Raw genomic sequence first — 17,317 nt, 5'->3', positions numbered from 1 at the left:
GAAATAATAAACGTGGAAGATTGGCCTTATATTAACAGGAAGCCGTATGTAGTACAGAGAACTGTTAACACTACAATACGTTTTAAAAATTATCAAGAGGATTAAACCTCTGGCCTGGAAGGCAACCAGCAACTGAGTAAAACTTCTAAGGTAAGCGGCCTGCTTCGACTAACTCCTTCCTCTCTCTCGCTTGGCAAAAAGCCACAACTTAAGTACTTGGCGTTCGCCAGACAAATTTTGCATAAATAAGTTAACGCTTATAATTCTGGCCGTAAGTAGAAAATAAGAAGTGATAGTAAAGGTTTAAAATAAAATAAACGTTAGTAAAACTTAAGATCCTTACAACAGATAAATAAAACGTTGAATTCTTAATAAAAAGGAAAAAACTGAAAGAAAAAAAATGCCAAATCGAACAATTTTAAGAATCGAATTTATATCTTCAACACCCAAGTTATTAAAAGCAACCTGCTAGGAAACGCTAATAAAATATTCATACAACAGTCTACAGTTTTACAATTTAAAAACAACCAGGTATAAAATTCAGTTGTTTTTTTTTTTCTCACGTAAATTGTTATTTGATTTCTTCTTTGTAATGCGTGAGCGAAAAGTAAAATTTTATAAAGTTATATGCTAAGTAAGTAATCTTAAAGCGATAACTATTAAATGTTTGCTCTTGGAGATTGTTTTACTTATTTCTTTGATGAGTACAAGCATAAATATTTCCATAGATGAGTATCGATGATGATCTAGCTTGCTATAAAAGGGCTTAGGAAAAAAAAAAACAACCAAAATTTGTTTTTGAAGATCTTTCTTCTTATGAACTGACAGTTAAATCATTTAGTGTTACAAATCTTATCTAAACCCCTCTCAAAACGTAATTACTTTTAGAAAGCAAACTTTGTTTTAAATAGAAGCAAAAGAAACCAAAACTAAAAATAAATATTTATAAACCGAGGCTTGTAACGCTTACAGGAGAGGTATCCTGTAAATCGAATTATCAAAGGCGATGTAACCTTTCAGGAGACTTTGTATGTTTTATTCAAATGAGATGCATAAAAAATAGAGAAGCGTATGTTTATCGAGAAAATGTTTCGCTTTAAAGTGCATTTCATCCCTTATCCTTTCGCTTTTATAATGTATTCTCTAACATTTCAGGCATACGTTTGTTGCGAACAAAATGCTTCCATTCATAGCAATTAAAACACACTTTTTAAGGAAATAGTTAATATTTAATCATTTAATTTTTACAATTCAACAATTTTTACACTTTCCAATAATTCCCTAATTGGTATTGTAGTAAGAACGTCAACGATATATGTCGCAGTGTGGGATTGATTAGTTCTGAATGAACAATTTTAAATCAAACATCTAAATTTAAAAAAAAAAAAATTGTTATCCCGCATTATTTATTTTCGTAAATTATCAACAAATTGAGAGGCATTCTTTGAAGATCTTCTTCGACGTTCATTATTACTGCACATGCAGTGGTGAAGTGGAAGCACAAGCATAAATAAGACTTTTAAAGGTATTTAGTATACCTTTATTAATATTTAAACATGTTTAATGTTTAATGATAATCATATAGCTTTAAATGGTATTTATTAATTAAAGCCTTTAAAAGTCAAATGTATAGCGTGAATATTTCTTCAATCCAGCATTATACTGGCTTAACGACAAATTGTACTGAATAAGGGAAAATATTCGAATTAAATTATTTATTATGTCAAATAAGTAGAGATCTAGTTTCAAAAGTGGCCTATTCACTCAAGATTTGTATACAACTATACATGTATTTGATTATAAAACTTGATAAACATATAAACGTAAGTCAAATATTTGCAAAACAACTTCAAAATCCAAACTAAAGTCGCAGATTTAACCAGAAACACTTGCACGATGACAGAACGAAAAGATGAAAGAGAAATCCATTAATACATTAACAATCTCTGCAATGAAATAATAAATCCATCAGCTGAGATTTACAAAGAATAGTCTGCAAAAAGTAATAACAGTAGACAATTTATGAGAGTTAGTGAAAATGCATAGTAAAATCGATAATCGGATAAGAGTTGTTCAGAATTAATTTGTGATTTGACGAGAGGAATATAAAACTAATTTAATACTTGATTTGTAACCTTTTTTGTAATTAGTAAGGTATTTTCTTCTGTTAAAGCTTTCGTTTCTCTCTGTGTTCTTTAAACTCCACAAAAAATTCAAATGAGTTAAAATAACAAGTAACAATCTAAATTAAATGAGTGTATATTGCTATCATTGATTCCACCTGTCCGACCAATATACTGATTATTGGTTAAGTGCAGATTTCTTTGTAATTTCGTTAAAAGGGTGCCACCATAGGAGCTGGACTCCTAGTCTTCAGTTTCTGTATTTGTTTCATAAATAATTGAACTACTATTAAACTCTCAGCTCATAAGAAGCAGGTCAAAGTCAGGTTTAACTTTTATTAAATATTTTAATGTGTTGAAATATCAAGCCTAAGTACAAACACATTCTTTGTTTTCACGCATGTTGCATTACTATGTGGAACTAAGTTGGAAACGAGACGAAAAATCATCTGGTATTCTAGGAAGATTTTAGATTAGGTTTAAGATTTTTAAATTAGATTCCAGTTTTTAGATTAAGCATAATTAGTGTACTGTCTTACAAATTTATCAAGATTAAGCATTAAGTCGTTTTCGAGAAGAACCTAACACCCCCTCTCGCAGGTAGACGTTATTTTGAAAGATTGTGTTTAATACTCATTTAACATTACCTAGAGAACTGACTATGGCATCACTTCGTGAGTCAGTCTCAACCTGCAACATGTAGATAGACACACGATGATAAAAAGGTATAATGGGAAACATTACTCAACAAATGTCAGTCATGTTAGCAGTAGTTGAACGATAAAAATGTGTTAAATAGTTGCAAGCTCTGTTGTAGTCAACTGTGTCGGCAGTATTGAAGTTTGTTAAGAACTGTGGAAAGAAAGATTATATGCGTATGTATTTATCAAGTTATTAGATGATTTTCTTATTAATGCTGAACTGATGATAGAGTGTGCAGTTACAGAACTAGATCTCTAGAGTGAAATCATGAAATATTATCATAAATACACACGCTTTTGCACTCATATACTTCTCAAAAAAATCTGAAAGAAAGATTCCCAAGATTTACATTTAAAACGTTCTTTTATTATTGTTATTATTATATATTTGCTGATAAAAACAGACTGATTCTAACGTTAAATTTTCCTAATCATTTTCAGTTAAAAATCTCTCCAGGTTATCTCTTTTTATTTGTCCGTCACACAGAAGGCCACGGAAGACTTCTTCTCTATAGACAGAATGAATGAAAGCAAGTTCGTATGATTCTTATATTTTGAAAGTTATAACTATGAATTACTGTTTAAAGAGGTGATACATGGTAATAATTAGAGACATTTGGGTCTACGTCCAGGCTTTCGAAATCCAAATGTTTCAAAACTGTTATTTCTCAATGAAAGAGTTTTTGTAGAACATTGCCTGTGGTTAGTTCCTTCCAAAACAGAACCATGTTTTTGAGATTAATAAACCCGTTTGTGATCATTAGAATGATAATTCAAAAATTAGATATAGTAGCAACTGGTATTGCTTCATTTTATTTTATTCTTACAAGGATTTCATTTTTGTAAATAATCATATGTGCTGCTTGATTTCTTACGAGACAATACGACACTTGTAATGACTGATTTCATCTAAGGCCTAAGTATGCCTAAGTATATCTGACCGCAATAAAATTAAAATGTTCTTTTGATTCTTTGCAATTTTTGCAGTTACCGTTCATCGTTAAATCTTAAAATCTCTAAATATTCGTCTCAGCTTATAACTGTTGCCTGAATTTATTCGAGCATTTGTAGCGACTAGGTTGCATAATAAGTTAAAATTAATGTTTTGCGTTTTATTGCCTTTATTCAAAGGGGAAATTTACCCTGAAAGGCTATTAATTTCGTTTTGGCATTTTGCGTTGAAAACTATAAACGGCGAATCAATTTCAAATTGTTGCCACCAAATATTATCGCCCTGTATTGTATTTAAAGAAATTAAATAATGAAGAATCTACAAGAATGTATGTATGGTTCTTGCATTGTGATAAAACAAAGGTACCTAGGGCCATCAAAATTTCAATAACGTAATATTCCCTAGAATATGGGCATGTGGAAGCCCTAATTTGAATTTGAAATTTGTTTTGTTATCGATATCATATTTTGCAACACTTCAACGAATTTTTGATTAAAAAAACTAAACGATTTCAAAGCGAGCAATGGTAACGCTGTACAAAAAATAACATTTTCATCTCCAGCGCACGAGACTGTGTATCGGGAATTCTAAATATGTGCTCATTTAAAATTTTTTTTGCGATATTGCTGTTGAATTGTATTTTAAAGTTTAAGTGTAAAGAACATTTAAAAAATAAAGGTGACACACAGAACGTTTAAAAGAATGCTCCTTTGGACGTAATTTAAAATCTCAAAATTTTCAGTTTTTTTAGAATTTAGTCATTCATGTTTTATCTTAGCCTCGCTCCACGATAGCTGTGATGAACGTGAAGCGTTTATTGCAATCATTAAACATTTATGGACGCTTTGTTTGTTTGATGTTAAAACTTTTTCAGATAGAACTTAAGATCAAGATTGAAGTTAAAGTAGTTGGATGTTCACGCATTCAAAAACAATCCCTAATACCTAACTGCGTTTTAGTATTGTATGAGTTTAGTATTTAGTTTAGTAACTGCGTATTTTGAGTTACCTCTCCATCTACAGAACTGGTATACAATCTACAGAATCTCCATCTACAGAACTGGTAGTAGAAAATACTCAAATTTTTGTTTTGTCATATTTTATTAGGGTATAAATTCTACTTTGGGTTTTTTTATTATCTAAAAATTATTCTATTTGAATATTTTTTTTGCTAATGCTTATGCCTCATATAAAGAAATTCATATATCTTCCAAATTCCGAAGATAACATAATGTTGTAGAATATAAACGGCTTTTTCTTCCGCCGCTCAGATTCAAAATCAATTTCGTATCTTGTGAGGTGATGTATTGTTGCGTGTGTATGGGTTCGTAATAGATTGAATGCACATGTCTGATGAAAAATTAATAAAATTTATTCTTATCACAAGAACTAAAACAAAATTATGAATCTTTTCCTCACAGATATTCGTTTAATATCACAATATCACACAGTAGTTATGTTTTAAACTACTAAAACGTTAACTAGAACACAATTCAAAGCTCAGATAAAGCTAATTCGATCTCAAACTTACAGCAGCTTTGCAAACAATTACCAATAAACCACTTACCTGAGATGTTTTTACGGCTTTAATAAGCTTTTTAATCAGTCACGAGAAGCTTCTCGTAATTTCTTGAGGTTTCTGGAAAGCAAAAGATTAGAATTACAGTTACAGCTAACACACAATTGCATTATTTCAATTTAAATATAAGTTACGAGATATCTATTAAATGCGCGCGTTCCTGTACTTTTACTTTTTCAGCGTAGTTTTTCTCTTAAAACTCGTCACGCGCTGCATTACACAAAGAAATATAATAATTTTAATTAGAATTCTACCAAAAATAGTTAACTAAATACAAAATCCGTAACAGTAACAAAGAGAGCCATAATAAATAATTGGGTAGATTAAAATTTTTAAAGGAGTTTTTATCTTAACTGAAGCATACAAGATATGCCATCGAAGTACAAATGTCATGCTTACAGTGTACTTTATATAGAGATTTATTACATAAGATTTATATGAGAGTATGACTGAATGTTGCATAGTTTGATTCTTTCGAAATCAATAGAATTTTACTCAAATTTCATCAAGGAGACTGCTTTCTTTGCTTAAATTTTGTTTCGAGTGTGTGTGTATTGAGAATACGGCAAAGCACACTAGGGCTATCTGCCTAAGGGGAGGGATGCTTTTCGTGGAGGACTTTCTAAGGGAAACTGGCTCGTATACACGTTACACATGGGGAAAACCACGAAAACGCCCATGCAGCCAGCCCGTTCGCGGGATTCGAACCTCGAACCGAACTACCAGTGTTCAGCGATTTTACCGCTCGCCCACTGGTGGGCGAAATTTTTGTTTCGAACATGTGCCTAATATGCAGCAGTTTTGGATAACTCGATTATTTGAAAATGATATAAATAGCAACAAATTATAAAATAACCGAAAGACTTAAAATTAGCTCGTTATAATTCCGAGAAACTTCATAAAACTTTGGTATATAGCCTGAAAGTGCTAAAAAGTAATAGTACTATACTGATCAATATATTTCTCATTGCAGCTACAAATTACAAAATAAACAACATTTAAATTATTGCGATAATTACTAGAAAAATCATAAAACTTCGGTATATAGCCCGAAAGAGCTAAAAATTAATAGTACTTCCATTGATCAATATATTTCTGAATGTATCTGATCATCCTATTCATATAAAAGCTCTCATAATCACCTTAGCTTCAGCTCCCCACACTACGTGACTGCAGTAAGAAATGTCCTATATCAGATGAATGGTACTCATTTGGACACTCTTGAATTAAGCGATATGTAATGGAAAATTGAAAAAAAAGCATTCCTTTCTTAGAAAATTCAGAAATAATTTCTTTAAAATTATCTGCAGTTTGGATAAAATTTTATTGTACGCAATCAAATAATATCTGTACATATGGATCTTAACATTATCCAGATAGTACAGATAAAAAATTAAGGGAAGAAACAAATGTTAACATAAAATTAATTAAAATCATTCAAAGCACTGCGAAATTAACGTGGATGAAACATAAAACAAACTATTATATGTGACGTCTGTTGACAGTGGAATGCTGTCTAAGTCTAAACAAGTATGTCATAAAATATAGAACCTGAGTGAAATCATTATAATGCACAATCCTGGAAGTGAATAAAAATTAATTAAAGATATTTTAATACAAATTTTAACATTATCGTATGTCGATAATTTTTATGCTATTTTTAAAGCAGCAGCCAAAAGAATTACCAACATGACCTCGTTCCTAAACCTCTGACTTTATAAACTGGATAGATTCTGTCAAAAAAATAAAAATTCACACGTAAATTTCCTCTTATTTTATATTCTATTGTAGGGGTTTATTTATTTTTACTAAAAGTTACGTTAATTTTTTAGCCTTTCTTGAATTCTCTTATTTCTCCTTGCATTCCTTCGCAAGGTTGCAAAAGAAGTAAGTGAACGAGAGTTTTTAAACTGTTAACGAAATGTTAGACAGAGCGTAATTTTGCTTGTGAACGCGCAACGCATTCTGGCCGTCTAGTTAGTATATCGCCTGTCTAGGTTTCTGAGTCAGCCTGTTAGATTTAATTGAATTGTATAGTTTAGCACTACAGCTTTACCTTTAATTTTAAATAGTCGTTTAAGTCCTCACCGCAAGTGGACGGTATTTTGGTTATACGCACGTAAGTCTGTGCCTTCTGTAAACTAGTTTGTGATAAATAAAAGGGTCTTTTACAGCCTTTCCTTGTTGCGCTTATCTTCACGCCTGTGCGAAATGTCGCAGGGCTAACACGCAGTAGATCTAGTTACCATTTCATGATAGCAAAACATACTAGATCTCATAATACTGCAAGCATCAAGCGCAACATCAGTTACGATGAAACGTGCTATCGTAAATCTTATTTAATTGATCAAAATCACGAAAATAGGACAGGGCCTGATGTTGAGAATGAGATGGAGGCAAATGTTGATTCATCGCTGCTTCCCTTAGCATGATACATTCCGTTGGATCACAAAGTCTAACGTACGAGTCTACGTAAAAGCGTCGCGAAACATAGGCGTTGGGTGAAGATTACGAGGTGCAGGCTACGAATGGTGGCGCCATTGCTGGTGTAATCACGTGCAACTACTTGCCTCGTTCATTAGAGAATGACATGATTGACTACATACACGTAAACTAAGCTGATATGCATCTGATTTAGAACCAGGTAGCTGGCAACGGACGCCTTAAAGGATAATCCAAAATTTAATCGCAACTGTGTTATTCTCTGCTGAGGCCACTGTTACGCAAGAAGGCGCAGGAATGAATATAATTAATGAATACGTGTATTCAACGGAAACCCTTCGCACCAGTATCCTGCAGAAATCTCAGCACAACTTCAGTATCAAGATCTCAGCAGAAATCCTCAGTGTTTACTTGCTGAGGCCATATATTCTGCCAGAACACCTCAAAAGCACAATGTATCTTTGTTTTCTAAAGCAAAATCTCCCAGTTTGTTACAATGTATAGTGTTGCCTTCCGAGAGGTACATGTTTTTCATGGACGACATGGGCCATGTTCTTCATGCATCAGCATATTTTCCACGCGGTATTAAAATCACCTTATACTGGGAGGTAAATTGAGTGGGCGGAGCTGTTATTTGATTTCTACTTGGATCTTAGTCACTTGCATCTTTTGGTATCTTAAATCACTCGCTTATGAGACTCCTGAGGATTTCACATTGCCGATCGCTGCTGCAGAAGCCAATAGCACAAGCGGTATTTTCGAGCTCGTCTATTAGTCGTTTTTCGGTTTCTGTTGTCTGAGGAAGGATGCCTGTAAAAGTCGCTTTGAGTAAAATCTACAATAATGTCACATTATCGCCTTTCTTATGTTGTACCCCACACCATAGGATTTGTTATAAATATACAGAGAAGTAAAAAGATTTTTTTTTTGTGTGTGTTTGTTATTGTATTGTTTAGTTCTGCTCGATATCAGACATTGCAAAAGTATTTTTACTATCTCTATCTATTTAACATGGTTTGCGATAGCATGTTACCTTGGCCATTAGTCCTCTTCTTAATGCTTACTCTCAACCTATCGAGTTTGTCGCCACATTAACCAACCTCTTTGTGTGTATGTCTATGTATGTATGTATATACATATATGTATAGTAGTATATTTATAAGATATTCCTCCCGCCTTCTTAGCATGTCTTCGTGGTGTAATGGTCAGCATGCTCGGCGCGTATTCGAGAACTCGGAAGTTCGAGTCTCAGCGAGAGCACTGCTCATTTTCCCTGTCTTCTGCCTCGAAATAATCTCATTTTTCTACAGTGGCGCCCGAACTAAAAAGGCGGTGGATGATGACTCTCCACCACTAAGATTTGGCGATTGGGTCCCCTAATCCCCGCTCGCCTTTTAAAAGGGGAGTATGCAAGTATTTCTCCCGCCTTCTTAGTATGCCTAAGTAAACTAAAATCTCAACAAAGTAAACTAAAGTCTCAACATATTTATATCTGAAATAATCCATGCTCACTTATCTCTTTAATATTATTATTACAGTTCATTATTGTGTTTCCAGTACTTATTACAGTTATCTCATTATGTTTATCTGTATACGAATTATGTTTATCTGTCATTTTTGCTATACTAAAACAGATGTCCAATTTATATTGTGAATTTCAAATTGTATTGAGAATATATTGTAATCCCTTTATGTCCTAAATCATTACTTTTAATAACTACTGGATGCGGGCGTGCGGTTGGGATTGCACGATATACCAGGTAAACTAGATTATCTGGAAAGCTTCTCTGGCCCATTTCTTCAACCTTTCTTTGTAAATTCTTATAAAGCTTGCATTTTCCCCCTTTTTTCCTTTCTCTCTCTCTCTCTCTCTCTCTTTTTTTTTCTTTTTTTTAGAATTAGTGTAAAAAATCAGTACATCGTTGGTGTCCCCATACTTTTACCTGTAAAAGTATAATACTGCATGCATGATAAAGTGAAAAAGCATAGTTGATTCAAAACAACATAAGATCAAAGTTTGGAAGAAATGCTTACTTCCTACATATAGGTCGGTTAGATAGTAAAGTGGTTGGCGTGATTAGTATAGTGACTTACGCTTGAAGGTCCCGTGTTCGAAAAATCTAAGAAACGAACGGTCGTCTGTATGAAACTTTCTTCCCTGTTAAAGAATTCAACCCAGTGAATATCTCCCTCATTGTCAGTGCAAAAGTAAAATTAAAGTGTACAACCCAGTGTTGCACTCTAGGCAAGGCTCTAGATATCGAGATAATTAAGTAGCCTATGAATCTGAATTTCATCTGTGAAGGCTTTACCGGTAATTGCTTAATCTTTGTGTAAAAAAAGAAAAAAAAAATATTTATTAATTTTTTGATTTATTTATGATATAAATAGTTTTCCTTATTGTTAAGTATTTTAATTATTAATTAATTTTTAATATTATATTAATCAGTAACCAAAATTAAAATGCTAGTCGAAAATTAGCGTAGATTTACTTATTGTTTACTATAATTAATATTTATTCAATTATTAACCTTCTGTTATGCATTACGTTATTGAAAGGCTCATTACTATGCAATTTTATTACTCACATTTATTATTAATATTTCTATTATATACATTCATTTATATAGGATAATGTATATTACATGTACAATATTCATTCAACATTCCTTAATCTCAAATCTTAGTTAATAATTAATATATATTTATTTAGTTATAATTAATTTTCTCTTTTGTTAGTTTATATACATTATTTCTGCGTATATTATATTTTCAGCATGTGATTGAACAGTACCTTGATCAGATGAAATATAACCTTTGTAATATTAAAAGACAATTAAAATTTTGACTTAAGCTTGCTTTGCATTTTAAAATGTTCTAAGCTAGTTGTACAGGAGTTAATATCTTTCACATTTTATTAAATTGCACTCATTTAGTTACATAAACATAATTAGGAAGAGAAGTAATTTTGTGCAGATTTTCTGACTACAGAAGTATTTCAGTTTAGATACTTCGCAAAATTTCCTTGTACATCTTAAATTTAATTATCTTCTTATTAAGAAATTTTCGAGGGTTCAAGAATCTGGGTTCTTAAAAAATTCTTTGCCAACAGAATCATAAACATTCTTCCCTTAAAATATTCTCGAGTAAAACGCACTTTCTACTCCTTAAAAAAACAGCTTTCGTTGTTTGCCATTTTCAGTTAGGAACTTTATACAGTGAATAATTTGACAAGTCTTATATGTAGTTGACTGAAAAAGAGTTCTTGTTGTTGCTAATCCTCGAGTTCAGCTTCTGCTAGACGAGATCCACGAGTTTATTCACCTTCGAAAAGTCATTGACTAGCATAAGAATCTTGAATAGGTAGTCGTAGGATAAACCCAGACACTTAAGAATATTCTGAAAAAGAGTAACTTTTCTGATCATATTTTAATTTTCGCAAGCTTAGTCAGCTAGAATAGGAATAACATTTACGAATCACAGACACCTCCCGATATTAATGGTTTCACTGACCCTACGGTTTAACGACAGTAGGAAAAAGGATTTATTCATCACAACAAACTTAATTTGTGGTATTTTATATGTAATCAATCCGTTTTAATACAGAATTTGAAATAAAAATTTTAATTACATAATTCTTTATACTGTCTCTTATTAAGTTAAATTACTTTTCATTTCTTTCTCATTTCAAGAATTAACATCGAAATGAATATAAACAATTATAAAAATTAAAGCATTAATGGCTTAATTAAATTATTTGGCTCTTCTCAATACTTACGAATGCCCTCTTATATTTAATTAGATAACTGAGCAGGATTATTTCTACTGCTTTCCAAGAATTCAGAAAGGAGTTCTTTCGTAAAATAAGAAAACGGAAATAATTTCATATAGCTCTGAAACTTGTATTTTTATTTTTATTTCAGATTAAGCTTATCATGCATAAAGTTAAACCTTATGCATATTCAAATTAAATGGATAAAACCTTCTGAAGTTGCGTCAGGTTTTAATTGTTCTTTTATTCGGTGGATAATGAAACGTAAAAATATGTCAGTAATATAATGAAATTTGTTATGTTTTTTAAATCTATTAAAACGTTTTAAATATGAAAATTGAAAATTTTGAATAGTTCATATAAAAGATTTCAATTCAGTGTTAATAACTTGAAATTTTTTTTTAAATATGAACTATTCAATGAGAATAGTTATGAACTATTCTCATTGAATAGTTCATTTTTAAAAGATTCCACCTCTGTTAATAACTTTTTTATTTTGCAATTTCGTGTTTCTGCGGATTTACTTATACTAATAAATCAATAATAAATATCTAATTTCTTATATTAAGTTTTAAACAAATATCAGTATTCGATGTCAATAGTTTCAGCATAGTTTATGATATTACCTTAAGCTTCGCCGTGAAGTTAAAAGACAAGGTATATTTTAATTTTTTAACAGTTATTTTAATTTCAAAGACTCTTTCCTATCAATTATTGTTTACACTCACAATTCCCTACCAGAATGAGTTTTTAGAATCGCGTTGAATTCAAATGAGATAGAAGATGTGTTTAAGGAAGTTTCAACTTACTTCGTGAGAGAGAGAGCTAGGAATCCTGAGTAGCGCGTGTTTGCCTTCGGGCCGAGTCTCTCTTGAAGCTGTTACACTCGGCCGTATTATTACGTGCCTTGTGATTTTGACCGGTAAGTTTGAATTAAAGGCCAACTACGTTAGATACTTGTGCTTAGTTTTACGCATCTTGAGTCTACATCTTTAGTTATTTGAATTCAGTGATTAGCCACTAATCAGTTCACCAGGTTCCTCAATGTTCATTTTAGACAAAATGTGAGTTATCGGAGCATTTTAATATTCGAGGAACCGGTACTTTTCCGTTTTGCCGGCGCAAACGATAAAGTCGCCAAAAATGATACAACTTATGCCAAACGGAATATTTGCGCTGGTAACCTTTTACGCTTCATTTTCAAAACAAGTCGCAGCCATTTCTTATCAGATTGATTTTTTCTTTCAATACTGGCATACAATTACATAGAATGTTTACCTAGATAGTTAAATTTTATGCCCTAAGACCATTCGCGATAATTACGTCAATTAGGACGCAATCACGCCGCTCACCCGAAGGCGAAAATATAGAAAAGGCAAAATCAAGTGTTAAATACATCAATTCTGAGAAGAATGCACTAGCGAAGTAAAGCAATGTGGTTTTACATAATTTCTGAGTAAGCTATTCGTACGAATTGAAATAATTCTTGCATTTAAACTTGTACTCCAAATTAAGATTTAACTTGAAATTAATGTAGATAATTACTGAGAGAATTAGCTTTTTGTAGCGTAGTTTACATGAGATGAGATAACTCATCACTCGCCGATCACGAGATCACTCGCCATCATGAGATCATCATGAGATCACTCGCCGGTCACGTGATACGAACCGGCGAATTAGGATGTTGAACCATGAAAGAATAGTAAATTTTAAATTAATGTCTTTTTACAAATTTATTGTCGTTATTTACTGCCTTTTTACAAAATTTTAAACCATATTAAAATGTTTATGCCTTCAAAATAAAAATTTCTTAGAACTAACATTGTTCACATTTTTATGTGTATAGTGCATAGTGTCGCCAACAAAGTCTGCTTGGCGAGATTTGCGCCGGCGAAACCGAAAAGTACCGAGGAACCTTATAAAGCTTTTTCATTGAATTTTAAAAAAGAAAGCATTTGGATCAAATTTCTTTTAAAAGATTTGTGAACTTCAGGATGTGAATAAAAATTTGGTGTATGGTGTGGTGTATTTAATTATGGCAAAGCACACTAGGGCTATCTCCCTAAGGGGAGGGATGCCTTCGTGGAGGACTTTCTAAGGCAAACTGGCTCGTATACACGTTACACATGGGGAAAACCACGAAAACACCCATGCAGCCAGCCCGTTCGCGGGATTCGAACCTCTAATAAAAATTTGATATAAGATGTCAGGTATTCCTTTAAATTTCGGCGAAGATATACTTTTTTGGCTACTATATAAATTACTTCCTCACTAAATATCGTTAAAAGTAACTGATTAATTTTTTGTTGAAAATGTTGTTTTTTAAGATGGCAGGCAAATGTAAATAAATAAATACATTTACTATGAGTATAAAATACTAAAGTAAGGTGATTATTACTTTTATATAGCAAAGAAATAAAATGAAAACAGCGCCATAAAAACATTGCGCTAACGTTTAAGTGGATTAAAATATTCCTTAAATTGAATATCGAATTAAAAACATCGTACCAACGCTTAAAAGAATTAAAATCTTAGTTACATTCAAATCCTTTAAAATAAGTTTTATAGGATATAATTATTTAACATTAAAGCATATGTGGCAATAAATATCTCGGCAATTTTTGAAAACAGTATAGTTTTTTAATAAAATTTGAAGTACATACAATTATAAAGTAAAAGAAAAATATGTACTTACATTTTTTTTGAATATTTAACCTGACGTATATTGATGAGTACCACAAAAAATCGGAATCATAATTTAGATATCAATGAAAATAATTTGAAAAAACGTAATCTAAAGAATTCGAAGAGATGAATAATAAAATTTTAAAATGGCGCGGTAATGCATATAAATATTCAGTACCCAATCAAGGAGCTTATTACATCACGAATAGAATTAAGATTATTTAAATAATCATACATAATAAAGTTATTTTTTTTAAAAAAATGCAAAATTAAATTGTATTTTAATATTTAACAGCAATAAATAATGTTTAAAACATTAAATTAAATTTATAGGTATTAAAACTAATTACTTTTAAAGTCTGACGTCATTCATTACATCATCCGCAACATAAAATTACATAAATTACCATAAACAATAAAATTTTTATTTCAAATAAACATGTAAAAGTAAATTGATTTTTAATATTTAGAAACCATAAATAATATTTAAAACACTTAATTTATACATAATAAAACGCATTATTTAAAAAAAATGACAAAACATATCGTTCACCACAAATAACTTGTCTAGCAATTGGTTTACCATAAGTCGTATCGCTAGCAAAAAAAAATCGCCAAAATTCCATGCAACCGTCTACCAAAGTAGCACCTGATTTAAAATGAATTATAAAGAGAAATTTTCGTGGCATCTGTGCGTACGCAACTCAAAAACCAGTAGCCTCAGAACGCTGAAATTTCGTATATGGGACTGCTATAACGTGTAGCTATGCACCTCTTATTTTGGTTGCAATCGGCCACACCAAAAGTATATATATATATATATATATATTCACCCTGCTACTCGGCTAAGTGACCTCAGTTTCTTTATACTCATATGTTTGTAAATTGTGCATTTTTTGTTTAAAAATGATTGAATTATGTTGTTCTTATTTTCAGGTTAAGGTTTAAGGTTTGTATGCCTTTAGTTAACCTGCGGGTTATAGTTGTAGAAATATCAACAATATAAAAGTTGTTTAAGTCGTCCGGCTAAGCCTAATTATTTTTGCCATGACGGCCATGTTTGCTTGCATTTGAAATTTGGCAGAATAGCGAATTTGTTATCAATCTAGAGAAACTAAGCTTGGCAACAACAAAGATAACGCCTTCTTTTTATTATTGCGAATTAAATCATGCTTAATCCATTCTGGAATGTATTCGAGGGAATAAGTGTTTAAGATTTACTTTGAATTTTTCAATACAGATATTTTCAGTTTTTATGTATTTTTGCTTTGTAGCGAGGTGAGAACTGAATTAATTGAATGAGAAATACTGAATCGTCTGTGTAAAACTGTTTCTTTTTTGTTTGTTTGTTTGTTTGCCTAATTTCTTTTATACATCGTTTTAGACTTATTATAATACTTGGATAGAACATGGGGCAACGATTAGATAATTCTTCAAATGATATAAATTTTGTGCATTCTGAATTATAATATGAACGAAATGTAACGCTGTTATAGCACCAGAGTGTCGCTATCGTAAACAAATATGGTGAATTTTAAAGAGTGCATTAATTCTATTCTGGTTTATGCGCTATCGACGAAGTAGATTTAATTAAATCCAAAAAGTTTAAATGAAATGCAAGAAAAATGCGCTGAAAAGGAAGTCATGTGGTGTACACATAAGTGTTTTTTGCGTGTGTGTATATGCAAAAGGCGTATTTTCAAATTCAGCTAGTTATTCATCTTCGTAGAAATGTTATGTTTCTTAATGAGAGAGAGATGTTGTGAATCGTTTCATAAATAAAAAAATAGGGAAAGAAACTAATGGCTTTGCATGAAATTGACTTTTTCTCAGATATTATCTTCGAAGTCGAAAACGGGATCTATTCGTTCACTTGAAAGTCATATATTTATGTAGTCACCAAAATCTTAATTCATAAATCTATTTCTCAAATGATCCTATAGCTTCTTATGCCTGTCAAATATTTTTCACCTGTATTGGAGAAGAAGCTTTATTCATATTTTACTGTCAATTCATTAAAAATATTTCAGACTCGCTTTACGTTTTCTGTAATAGGCATTACGTTCTTCTCATATTCGCAAAATTGCCATTCTATTTTTTCCACTCTCTCAAAACTTTTTCATATCTGTTAGACAAATATTGAGTCATCAAGCATTTTCCATCAGTACGTACACTAGGAATTTTAATTTGAATTGTCCTGTAAGTACAAGAGCACTTCACAGAGAACTGAATTAATGATTGCAAGAAAACAACGTTAATTGGCATAGATTTTTTTTCTTTTTTTTCTTTTAGCAGAAGACGTTCTTTTGCTGAAATAAATTCTACGTCAATTTGAGTAGATTTATTTACTTTCAGTTTTTCGCGGAGTTCCATTGAGTTTTCGCGGAGTCCATTGCGTTTTCCATCTTTCGTTTTTAGATCATTTAATAACTTACTTAAGTTAAATAACTTTTTACTAATCTTCCACTCAGAAGTTCTTTGTAATATCTTGAAGCCAAACTTTGAGAATTCTGTATTTCTTACGCTGGAGCTGAATTAGTTTTAAAGGCTCTCTAAATCAGACTTAATTTATTTTCCGAAACCAGTCCTACCGCTGATCTATCTACCGGTGATAATCTATCGGTAAGCTTCTCAGAATTTGCTGATATTTATGTGCTGTATTATTAAGTGAAATTAAATAAAAACAGAAAATCTTCTCATTCTCTATGTTGTTGACACCATTTGCTCTTAACCAAAATGAGGAGGGGGATACGCTTATACACTCACTTCTCAAAGTAAAGCACGGAGAGGAAAATGCTAATTCCCGGAAGCCAATCAGAATTGAAGAGGATGCCATTCGCGGCAGCGGTAGATGGAAGTATGCAAGTATGTTAGGTAACAGCCAATTGTCATAATATAATCATCATAATATAAGTCATAATATCAAAATACTGATTTTATACGATTTTTTTTTTTTTTTTGTAAAATTAGGCTTAACTGTTGAAAATGCGCGGTTCGATGGCGACGATCCATTTCTGAGGGTCCGGTCCTGTCACTGCACTTCATTCTGTCGGAGCTGGTCCTT

At 31.6% G+C, this 17,317-nt stretch overlaps 1 protein-coding gene and 1 long non-coding RNA gene across 2 annotated transcripts in view; one reads left to right on the top strand and one right to left on the bottom strand.

The window, feature by feature from the left end:
- Positions 1 to 5,427, bottom strand: part of LOC146996746 (uncharacterized) — a 209,170-nt gene extending 203,743 nt beyond the window's left edge. Inside the window, exon 1 of the long non-coding RNA XR_015041462.1 lies at positions 5,343 to 5,427. This is a non-coding gene — a long non-coding RNA (uncharacterized LOC146996746). The remainder of the gene's footprint in view (positions 1 to 5,342) is intronic.
- LOC118204971 (BDNF/NT-3 growth factors receptor-like) overlaps positions 1 to 17,317 on the top strand; it is a 722,804-nt gene that overhangs the window by 334,302 nt on the left and 371,185 nt on the right. The gene's annotated exons all lie outside the window — the stretch shown is intronic.

This window comes from Stegodyphus dumicola, chromosome 6 (assembly GCF_044657685.1).
Source record: "Stegodyphus dumicola isolate Sdum_Otavi_A_Nest chromosome 6, ASM4465768v1".
Taxonomy (NCBI): domain Eukaryota; kingdom Metazoa; phylum Arthropoda; class Arachnida; order Araneae; family Eresidae; genus Stegodyphus; species Stegodyphus dumicola.
The sequence above is the reverse complement of the archived record's forward strand: the minus strand, read 5'-3'. Positions and strand labels throughout refer to the sequence as shown.